This window comes from Pinus tabuliformis, chromosome 4_1, assembly GCF_031772625.1.
Source record: "Pinus tabuliformis cultivar Carrire ecotype Pingquan chromosome 4_1, CPIR1, whole genome shotgun sequence".
NCBI classification, from domain to species: domain Eukaryota; kingdom Viridiplantae; phylum Streptophyta; class Pinopsida; order Pinales; family Pinaceae; genus Pinus; species Pinus tabuliformis.
In genome coordinates, this window is record NC_142303.1 from 359,156,475 (window position 1) to 359,169,226 (window position 12,752).

The window sequence follows — 12,752 nt, forward strand, 5'->3', positions numbered from 1 at the left end:
TGACCTTGTTCCTTTAGGGGTTAGAACAACACTTTTAGGGACTTAGGATCCCTTGGTTTATGGACATTTCATGCTTGGGGTTGTAGTGCCCAAAAATGTCTATAACACTCCAGTTGAACCATGGTTGAGAATTCCTCCTAAAGTGCTCTTCCGATCTGATGGTCTCCTAGCCTAATATGCATCTGTGAAGCCCTGAAGCTTCACTTCCTCTGTCTGTCTGTACCACAATCCATACTGACATGTGCCTCCGAGGTATCTCAACACATGCTTCACTACCTTCCAAAACAGCTTGGTAGGCTGAACCATAGCTTGACTCAGCTGGTTCACCACAAAGCACAAATCTGGTTGTGTGTTCACTAGATACATCAATGAACCCACAACTTGCCGATAAACAGTAGCAGCTACTATCTCACCTGAAGTAGCATCCTCCTTCCTCCAGTTACCTGCTAGAGGAGTCTACATGGGCTTGCACTTCTCCATGTGGAATCGCCTGAGTATCTCATTGGCATACCTACCTTGAGACACAAACACTCCCCCATCCTTCTGCCACACTTCCATGCCTAGAAAGTAGTGGATAAGACCCATGTATTTCATTTCAAACTCTCTTGCAAGGTCCTCATTGCAAGACTTGATCAACTGATCATCACCTGTCAATATTAGATCATCAACATAAAGAACATTGATCAATGGCTTACCTTCTACCATGATGTGGTAAAGGTTCGCATGCGCTTCACTCTTTGTGAAGCCCAACCCAGTGAAATAGTTATCGATCCTAGTGTGTTACAGGGAAAAGTGTCTACTCAGAACTGCTTATCCCACTAAGGTGTGATAGCTGCCTTAGAAACAAACAAAGTAAAGCTACTTTCGTTTTTCCTTTATGAAGTATAGATAGAGAGGAACAAAGAAGACCAACCTCTGTCTTGCGCTAATCTCCTGGTTCGATTCCTCTCTTCCTTGATAGTCTTTCGCTACTTGTTCCCTTGCACGCCCAGCTTCACAGAGTACCTGTAAGATCACAGTAGCATAGCACTATACAAGAACATGGATCTATAATCATAAACAATCTAGGATCAGATGTAAATTGACAATACAAATGCAACAAACATAAATGATACAAGAGTATGGAGGGATCCATATATAGATATCTGTAAGGGAGATGAGTCAGCTTGTGATTTGATTAGTGTCTTCCCTCTGATAGTTCTTGCTTCCACTTGGAGATTGATGATCTCTTACTCATCCTTGGTCGAATTCAGAGAGGCAAGTGTCACAGGAGAAGTTTCTGGAAGCTTCCATTGCCTCTCCACCTCGCGGAATGACACTGCCATTTGTCATTTCTCGCCCATCGCACCCCATAGAAGGGCTTTTTGAAATGCAACGCACCCACACAGTGTATTTAGGTGAGAGGCAATGCACTTGGCCTGTGGAGTAGCTGAAATGATCATGTTTTGACCAATTCTGAGCAGTTTTTCATGGAGAACTTCTGGGAGAAGCTGTAATCAGCTAACCTTGTTCCTTCAGGGGTTAGAACAACACTTTTAGGGACTTAGGAGCCCTTGGTTTATGGACATTTCATGCTTGGGGTTGTAGTGCCCAAAAATGTCTATAACAGTTTCCCCCTAAAGCATGAGGTCGTTAATCTTTTGATGTCGGGTGAAATGCTTTATTATGAGGATCTGAAGTTCTTTCAAGCTGGGAGGAGACCTGTAATAAGATACAATACAATACATTATCTTCATAATATTTTCATGATCTAGCTGAGGCGGGCATTCCCATGCTCAACTTTATAAATGAATTTTCATGTACATAGGACAGACAATCGTCTGAGTGTAGACTGATGATTATGGTAGAGCCATCATCCCTTTGATTGGATGATTATCTGTGTAGCAACGATGTACATTTAATGTTTTTATTTCCTGAATATATATCGCAGCCCGGATGGATGAAACTAGATCCAGGGTCTTCAATCTCGTTCGATCTTCACTCGAAGTACAAGTCTATCCATGTGAGAGATGTTCTGGAGTCGAACATGGAAAGACATCGCCTGATTACTAGCCAATGATGTAAGCTGTTAACAGGCGCGAGAGGAATCACCGATAATGATAATGACCCTCAAGGTACTGCAGTACAATTTACATGGTGTGAATAAAGGACTTGGCGTCGAAAACCACACAAAATCTTTCGGTCGAAGGCCATTGATGTAAACCTATCGCCGAAAGTGAGAAACTTGCCATTGAGGCATGCAAGCTTCAAAGTACTGAACGGGGTGTTCCTAGATCGACTTCTTGGATAATGAGCTGATGTCGACAAGAAGCGATCCGTCACAGGAGGGCCTTAATGAATCCCACATCAATGACACAGAACGAAGAAAATGATTTTAATGGAGGTGAAAACGATCTGGTGATATAAGGTTCAGGGTGGCGGTCAAGAAAGAATGGAGTATAAATGTATTGTAGTGGGTGAGACACAGGTGAATTCTCTGAATGACTTCTCTTGAACATATCGGCGACACTGACATGATGGATTGGTAGCATTAACCCCAAATGTGGATGGTATGATGGGACCATGGTGATGTGACCGGTGAATGAAACAACCCAACCCGACTTGGATGCAGAGTGAAAGTTTCATGTTCAAGAGCGACTTGCTACCAACAAAGTTTCTTCAAGTTTTCTTCCCAATTTTTCCCCAGTCATTGCTGACCAGTACCTCTTTATTTGTATCAAGCTTGAGGAGGATAACATATGCTTGTTCTATAATTTTCCCTTCGGGCAAACCCATTGCTATATTTTAATGAGCCTAGCGATAGTGAAACTCGTTCTCGTCTATAGACAAGTTTGTCGCTATTAAAATTTTAACGAGTTTAACGACAAAGATAACTTGGTCCTTTTCAATTTTAGAGAGTCTGAAAAGGAACGTAAAGGAAACTCCAAAATTCCTTTTTCGTCATCTAATCCCTTAAGTCTGGAAAAGTATAAAACAATACAGAAGGGATGAATTTTCGATACTTTTAACAAGCCAAACAAAACAAGTGCTCGATCTTTTTGTGTAATAATCCCTCACGTCCAAAAATATTAAAATTTAGAGGAGGGATAGCACTTCCGGTCCCTTTAACGAGCTGGAGAGGCCAATGGCTCGGCAATCTTTTCATATTTTACGAGTCAATTGAAAAGAGCTTAAAGGAGACTCGTCTTTTGAGGAACGAGTGATAAAATGGGTAGCTACTGATTCCAGGTAAGGTTTGGAATTTTCCAATCATGGTAGTGTTACAAGGATGGCTAGTGAGATCACTCTTCGCAGCTGTTCCTCAAAATGGGTAAACAATCAAATGGAGGTGAATGATTGGCCAATGAAAAAGTGGAGGTGACGGTGCAAACATGACCAAGGCTTTAAAGGCTGAAGTATTACATTCACGATGGTTATTTACCGGAAAATTGGTTCATTTTTTAATGAGCTTAAACTCTGGAGGAACATGTTCTCATTGCTTATGTTTATTTTTTAACGAGCATGAAGTCCGCGCTAAAACTGCTCGATGTAACGGTCATTTCTTGATTTTACCGTAAATAGCTTTGTTCTTTCAAAGATTGTACTGCATTTTTGGTTGCTTCATCAAACTAGTTAGAAATGAACAATATATGTCTGAAAAATGAGTTAGAACACTAATATTTTACTTCGAACTACGTAAAAAGTAATGTAAAAGTGCTTTTACCTCTCATTTTACCATTTCATTTGAACTTTGGTTTGTTGGAGCTTTGGAGGTGCTTTCCCCCTTTGATTTTCATCAACTGATTTCGGGAGATTCTGTGGACAATTCTCGGCGCCGTCTGGACCAGGTAGGAGCTAAACTTGAGCTCTTTCATTTCATGCTTTCCATTTTGCATTCTGAGCTTGATTCCTGGTTTTTCTGAGCCTCTGGGGTTTGAAAAACTCGCTCTGCCTTCAGCGTACCCTCTGTGTATCGAAAGGTGCATTGTATGTTGGCCTGTCTACTGGCCATCTGACATGCAACGCACCCAGAGCACTACTGTAGGTGTGATGGGCGCAAAGAAGGAATTTTATGCACAGTTTTTTATGGAAATTTTGCCTGTTTCTTACCAAAATCAGGATATAACTCTTCTCTTGTTTGTTTTTCAGAGATATTTGGAGTAAGATGACTATTACATGGCGAGAACATGAGCATGAAGAAGAGGACATGCTTGCCCTACATGATCTGGTTACAGTAAACGCACTGCGGAATTGTGGCTTGCTGAAGTTTTTCCGCATTTCTAGCATGAGACAACAGATCAACTTACTGCAGTATTTGCTCGATGCTTGGGATCCTACCAACCAGGTGTTCCAGATCAGGGGAAAATCCATCCCCTTGACTGTAGTGGACATCTATTTCTTGACTGGCTTGTCGAGGCGGGGTGCCCCCATCTCTTGATCAGGTTCGGCTCGAGGAGGTGAATCTATGAGAGATTATGTTCGCCAGTATTGCAGAGAGGGATCTCAGCCGAGTAAAGACGGCAAGATCATCATCTGTGATGCCACTGAAAGGTCCCTCAGGACTATTCTGTTTACTTTTGGTAGGATGGTTGGTGGTGTGGCTCTTCATGTAGCCAACCGATCTTATATGCAGTATGCCTTGGAATGCCTCCAACCGAAGGTGTTCAACTGGTGCGACGCAGTACTTCTTGTGATGAAAGAATAGTTTACAAAGGTAAAGAGTGGGAGGTTGAAGAACTTTGGGTATGGTTCTATTTTGACTACCTTTGCCTTGGAAAAGATACCACTGATGCAGCTGCAGTATATTGCACTCGATTTACCTTCACCTTCTGAACCACGTATGCAGAGATGGGTTGACCATGTGTCTAGGCATGCTGGTCAGTCTCAGATTTCATTTTCTGATACCTTCTTCGGGTGGTTTGATCGTTAGGAGATGGTTTATTCCGAGTACCCATACGCTGGTATGGACTTCCGGGGTGACCCAGATTTAGTACTGCCGGCTGGCGAACAGTGGGGTGCCATTGGTAAATTCTTTGACCATATCCTTGTTTATCATTTTTCTCTTATAATGTCCTTGTGCTTTATTCTATCAAAACTTAATCAAACTCATGTGTTCATGCAGATGTTGGTCTTGTTCAGCCAGTAGTACGGCTGAGAGTGCCAGCTGCCGCCCCAGCAGGAGAGGCTGTTGGAAGGGCTATTCTTCGCGACCTCGATGTGGCCGAGACTCTCACAGCATTACAGGAGTAGGTTTAGGGCCTCACTCTTGGTATTCCAGATGTGAGGACTGACAAGCTGCCCTTGAGGTTGCAGCGGCATACTACTAGTGTGCCAAGATGATGGACTCGGCTGTTACGCATGATCGCACAGGCTGTGACTTGTTATCACGAGCATCATTAGACTAGGGTGCCCCCTAGCGTTTTGAGTTTTTTGGTAATTTGACCAATTTTGTCTTGGTTACAGAATATTATGTGTAAACCATAAACAATTATATATATTTTTGATTTTCAGAGTTTTATTTTGGTTAAGTTACATGATCCAAATGCAAATATTGATGGTATGCTTCTTTTTATAAATGTTGCAAATGTCTATCTAACACATAATTTGCCAATGAGTCAGTTAATGTGTTTAAGTTTCTGGAAATATGTTGATATTGAATAAAATCAAATTGTCTTTCCAAAATCTTAACCCTTAGGAACATGCGATAAATAGTTGGATTTCGGACAGAGTAGATACCAGTGAGTTTTAGTATAACGAGTTGTGAGTCTAGCCTGACAATCAGTCGGCGTATACCATGTGTGATGGCATCAGAGAGAAGTTCTATCAACGTGCTATATTCAGTGATGTTATTCGTTGATCGACTAATACATACCCCTCTAAAACTTACTAACTCGCCGCTTGGATCAAAAATGGCCCAGGTCGCGGAAGATAGGTTCCGCGAACTACGACTCGCTCCGTCGGCATATCCAACACATGACTCCAATAGGTTTGACATCTGCAATAAATGTAAAAAGTGGATTACTTGACCAAAATAAACACTTTTAGCGAAAACAAAAACATAACAAAAGCTTATAGGTTACCATACTGAATCACGCATAGTAACGCTTAAGGTACAACCCGTTACGAGGTTGCGCCAGTGGAATTCCGTCATAATCCATTAACGCGTAGGCTCCTTTTGCTAACACTCGCTTAACAATATAGGGGCCCATCCATAAAGACTTAAATTTACCTGCTGTTGTCACTCAGGTTGTCCCTGAAGGTTAAGAAAGGGATACGGCCGAGGTAACCACAAACCAACTTTGGACTGTAGGTTCTAGCCAACCTGCAATCAAAGAGGGCTCTCTCTTTTAGATTTAGCTTTGTTTGAAAGGATTTTAGGCTAGGTCTTGGGTCCAGAGGGTTTTTGTTTTGTTTTGGTGGGAAAATTAACACTTTCAGGTAGAGAGGCAGAGTATAGTCTGAATGTTTCAAACCATTGGGCGTGGAGTCGAGGAGGGGAACTGCTGGTGCGTTTCCTTAATAACAGTGAGGGAACATGGAGCAAGATAGCTTAGCTCGAAGCAATTTTCAGGTTTAAAGGATGAAATGAATACTAAAGAAAGAGAGGCAGTTAAGAATCTCTCCAACAGATTAGCAGAGAAAGTAACAGGGCGCTACCTAGGGGCAGTTAAGAATCCCTAGATAATTGGCCAACACATGTGAATTGGGGTAAACATGAGCCAGAAGGAATTCAATATTCATAACCAATTCATTCAGAGGAAAACATCAAGAAACAATAGAAATTGAGCATAGAGAGTATTTAAACTAATTCTAGGCTATTCTTTTTTCCTGCTATTTAGATAATGGCAAACACATAAACAGAGATAAGAGGCACTTATTGCTTCAGGCCGCAGCACAAGAATTCCATCTTCAGTCTCTAAAGCATTTATCAACCACAGTCAGTTCGCTCTCCAAGCTTTCGGCAATCTTTGATTACAGAAAAATTCAGGTATACACAGCGAGTCTCTAGTGAAAAACTCTCAATTTACCAACCCTTAAAACTATACAGAGGGTGGTATATATAAGGCAAAACTTTCTATCTACTGCTTTTATTACATCTTGACCTAATCAGGTCATAAAAAATAATTTATTAACCTACTCCTATTTGAAATAAATGCATGAAAATTCTCAGGCTGTACTGGGGCGGCCGTAAAATGAAAATGAATAAATGATGTAGTCCTGGGTGCCTTGGGGCAATGTCTTCTGAAATAAATATGCATGGGTTTCTGCTTCCTTGCTGTCCTGGTGCTTTGAATGCATTAATGGTGATTTGAAGGCAAGGATGGGCTGATGCTTATTGATTTGACTTTCTGTGGGCTTCATCAATGTTCAGGTGCTTCGAGCCCCTAAACAAATCTTTGCTGATACTCTTTGGTGTCTTTTCTTCCACTAATACTCTTTGAAAAAATCTGGACTGCTGATCTGATGTGCCGCGGGTCTAATCACCAGTAAATAGCCATTGTTCGGCCTCTGTATCATTTGGAATTGTCTTCTTCTCCTTCTGGTATGCTCTATGAAGAAAACGGATCATTTTTGCGCCTTTTCGGGCTTCCTGGGGCCGCATGATGAGAAGATTCCTTAAAGATTCCCTGAAGATTCTCCATTTCGGCCTAAAAAATCTTGCGATGCGCAAATCGCTCATCAAAAACTGCCTCAGAATTGGATTCTGGGGCTCCGAAGTGCGACTTTCGCGCCTCTGCGCCCAAAAAGTGCTGATGACGTCAGCATGATGTGACATTGCACGGCGGGTGACGTGAGCATGACGTCAGCAGGGCGACATGGCGGGATGATGTCAGCGTGACGTCATCACGAACGGACGATGACGTGGCAGGGACACGTGGCAGTGACGTGGCAGGAGGCCACGTAGGCAAGTGACTCATCGGGTGACTTGGACAAAGGGATGACGTAAGCAGGGACTGTGTAGGGGGTGACGTGGGGTATGACATCACGGGTGGTAAGCGGTTTTGTGGCGCACCGCTTATGGGCAAAGGCGGTCTCGGGGGAGGGGGCTCCGCCACAGTCCAACGCCTGACGCGTGGCGGGAGTACGACGGCAAAACCGCCGAACTCCCGGACGCTAAAGCCCGGGCATGTTGCATATAGAAAAGCCCGACCACCGTAGATCTGTGGCGGGCCAGATCTAATGGCTGGTAGTAGATGGGTAGTGACGGCGGGTTAGTGGGTGGGGATATTCGCGGGAATATTCCCTTTTTAATATATCGCGACGGTGGGTTTAAACATAGGGAATGGCGGGATTTGCGTGTTGTATGAATATTATGAGCGCGGGTTGGCATATTTACACTTGGGTTTTAGGGATAGGGGCGAGATATGGGTTTTTTGCCAAGCGGGATTAGTGTTTTATGCACAGAACTTGGGCAAAAGGTGCAAAAATGGGTTTTTTGAAGGTTTTTGAGGGTTTTTAGGGCTAGGGAAGCGGTTACTAGTTGACCTGATGTCAGACTAGCTCCTTAACGACTCGAATGGGCTAAAGACAGCCCCAAATGGACTGTGATTTCACAGACTTATAGGAAATATGGCTATATTGCCAGGGAGGGGTATTTACATAGGGGAGTTTTATATACATGATTTTAATAGGGGAAGGGGAAAATTGTTAGGGAGTTATATAATAAAGTTAATAGTTAATATGGAGATGAAAAGAGGGTGCTAAGGTATGAGACCTTAGGCTTTGTTGGGGAAAAGAAGGCTCACAGATGATGAGTGAGAAGTCCTTAAGTGAAGCAGATCCTCATCAAGGCGAATGTCATGGAAATGATGAAACTGAGAGGCTCAAGTAGACCTTGACCCCTTAGGTGATGTTAGTAAGTGACTTGGGGGAGATGAGAAGAAGGGGAGGTTAGTGAGTTCTGGCTTGAGTACCTCCTTTGAATGCAAAACTGCCTGATAACTATGATCTGAAAGGATAAGACATTGTGAGATACAAAATTGATCATCAATTATCATTCTGCCACCAAACAGCTACCTACCCAGCCTACTGTCCTAACATTTTTTCTTCCTTTTGTTTCGGGTGCACTTAGACTTGCAGACCCATGTTTGCAGATTTTTTATTTTTTATTTATTTTTTTATTTTTTTTATTTCTATCTAAATCTACACTTATTTCTGCCAGGGCCCAGATTAAACGGTTGGGTCCCTTAGTTTCTCTACCTATCTACAAATCTGCCAAGCTTAGACTGTTTGGACAGACATCATTCTCTATATTCTACAACAGGAAATTGAAACCTAGGGAGACTAGGATTAGACTATTTGGACCTCCCTTTAAGAAATTCTTCAAAATTGGAACAACTCATCAAAATGGAATGCAGCAGTGGCATTTGGATCAGCACACTTCATGGCTTCTTCTTTGGTCTCTTCTGGAAATATGGAACACTACAGCTTGCAAAGTATGACATATTTGGCATGTAAAAATGTCAATCATGAAAGATGATACCCTGTTGCAACAGGAGGCTAACAGTGGCTCCACTTGGGGAAGGCTTTTCCTTGCGAAAAGTCAAGAACAACAGGTCAGACTGCCTTGATCTTTTGTTGTTGTTGTGGACCGGAAAGCTTCTTTGTTCTGGCTATTATAAATATGAAACTTTGAACTACGAACAACTCCTCCTCAACAGAGCTTTCTGTGAGATGTACAGCAGCGCCTGCTTTCTTCTGCGCGCTTGATCTTTATGTACAATGCTTGAGCAACTATGGTGATATATAAACTGAAAGTTCTTGCTCTGTTTTGATGCTTTTGAGATTGAATAATTTGCATCGGTTGCGTCCTTTCCAAATTTACTGCTATTCCTTAACAATCGGCCTGTTTACAAAAATTTAAACTGAGTGTTGATATATACAACTAATATTGTACTAAGATATTTACAGAACTTGCATTGTTTCAACAACAAGGATCGTGATAATGTTTCAACATCCTGCCATTCACAGGGCCTTCTTCAACAGTGCTGTCCTCCATAGATCTGAGAAAATAGGTGTTGTTTCCTTGAACAGCAGAAATTACAAATGGACCTTTCCATAGAAAGTCAAACTTGGCATGTTTGCCCTTGTCTTCTCTTCTTGAGTCCCACTTCAAAACTTTGTCACCAATACTGAAATCTTCAGCTTTAGCTCTCTTATCAAACATCTTTTTGAGCTTTTCCTGTATGATTTGTGCTCTGTCATAGACTTGTTCTCTGGTTTGCTGAAGGTGAATTGTCTGATTAATTCTTCTTTGAATGTCATTTGGTTCAGCCTGAATTTACTGTAACAGCTTGATAGTAGGAATGCCCAGGGATGAAGGAAATCTAGCCTCCGTGCCATATACCAGCTCATAAGGGCTCATTCCAATTGATCTTTTGCTTGAAATTCTGTCTTCCCATAGGGCGTTCACCAGCTTTTTGTGCCAATTTTTCTTGTTTTCTTCTAGCATTTTCTTTATGATGTTGATGAGACTCTTGTTAGATGATTCGACCAATCCATTACCTTGAGGGTAATATGTTGTAGAGTGGCCCAGGGTGATATGAAACTTATAACAGAAACGGATCATCTTTTTGGACTTAAAGGCAGTGGCGTTGTCAATGATGATTTTCTCAGGGCAGCCAAATCTGGAAAGAATGTTGCATTCAAGGAATTGGATAATGATGGTATCATTGGCTTGTCTACAAGGAATGGCTTCAACCCACTTGGTGAAATAATCGATGGCTGTTAGGATCCATTTGTGCTGGCCTGAGGAAGAGGGATGAATTTCTCCAATGAAGTCAAGACCCCATTGTTGAAAAGGTCTTTCGGTGGAGATGGGTTTAAGGGGCAGGGGCAACAATTTTCTCTTGCCTTCAAAAATTTGGCACTTGTGACATGTCGTGGAAAACTTTTTTACATCTGCAAAAAGAGTGGGCCAGTAGAAACCAGCCCTCAGGATTTTGCTTGCTGTGGACTTCCAGTAGAGATGTCCTCCACAATCACCTGCATGGAATTCTTTCATGACATTGTTAGTTTCATTCATGGTTAAACAATTTAATAATATACCTTCATGATTTCTCCAAAATAATGCACCATCTATAACACAAAATCGCAAAGCCTTCATTTTTAAAAATCTTTTCTTTGTTCTGGACAATCCTGGGGGAGCACACAGAATACAAAGCAAATATCAGTGTACCAGGGGCATTGCAGAAATATTCCACTGATCTGTGGAGTCGCCAGCTCCGGTTCATTGTCCAGCTGGTTAATGTCTAAGGCCTGAAAGTTTGTTTCGGACATCAGCTTGGCTAAACCTTGTCCCTTTATCATCTTGGTTGGTTTTATTTCAATGTCATATTCGAGGATACTTGCAATCCACTTACCTCTTTTTCCCTCTAATCCGTCTTGAGTCAATATATCTTTAACAGCAGCGTGTGGGACATAGGCAGTCACGTGTGAATATAAAATGTACACTCTGAAATCCTTGATGGCCTTAACAAGTGTGTAGGCCTGCTTTTCCATTGTTGGGTACTTCAGAGGGGCGTCTCTTAAGGCTCGGCTAAAAAAAGCAATTGGCTTTTCAGCTCCCAGATCATCCTTTTGCAACAGGACAACAGCGATTATGTGGTCTGATGCAAACGAAATATGATAAAATCCTTGTCAAACTGTGGACTGGTTAGAACAGGAGTTTGGGTTAATGCAGTTTTGATAATCTCGAATGCCTGCTTGGCCTCAAGGGACCATCTTACCTTGGCATCCTTCTTTAGCATGTTGCTTAACAGTCTTATTACTTTAGCTAAATTTGGAATAAATCTTCTCAAAAAGTTAATTTTCCCAAGGAATGCTTGTAGCTCTTTTATGTTTCTCGGATGTGGAATTTGGAGGATGGCCTGTATTATTTCAGGATCAATTCTGATCCCATCCTTTGATATAATGTGGCCAAGTAATTTTCCTTCTTCCAAGCCAAATAAGGACTTCTTTGGATTCAGGGAAATGCCATATTTCCTGCATGTCATGAAAATTTGTCTGAGATGCTTGAGATGTTCCTTATCAGATTTGGAAAATGGGGTTAAATCATCAAGGTACACAACTAGGAAGTCATGTAATTCTTTGGCGAATGCAATGTCCATTGCTCGTTGAAAGGTAGCACCAGCGTTTTTAAGTCCAAATGGCATCTTTACATATTTAAATGTTCCCCAGGGTGTGGTAAAGGCAGTTTTGTCTTGGTCGTCTAGGTGAACAAGTATCTGGTTAAAACCTGAAAAACCATCTAGTAGGGAAATTCTAGATGCTCCCACTACTCTCTGCAATATGTGGTCCATTTTGGGTAGGGGATAGTGGTCTTTTAAGGAGACTTGATTTAAATTTCTGAGATCTACACAAAGTCTGATTTCGCCTATCTTTTTTCTTGTAGGCACTAGGTTGGACACCCACTCAGAGAATCTGATAGGGGCTATAATGCATGCTTCCCACATCCTTTTTACTTCTTTTTCAATCGGGGGAAGTAGCATAGGGTTGATTCTTCTCAATTTCTATTTGAAGGGCTTCTGATTGGGCTTCAATGGGATCATGTGCTGAATCACTGATGTATCACAGGATTTCAAATCCTCATAGCTCCAAGCAAATACATCTTGAAATTCTTTGAATAAGTCAATGTACTTGGGATTTTGATCAGGTGGCAAATTTTTGGACAGCTTGATCATTTTTGGGTTCTCTGGTGTCCCAATGTTGTGTTCTTCGATTTCTGTGTTTATTGGTTGCAGTTTTGGTTTTCTGGGAACGTCGTTAGAGTC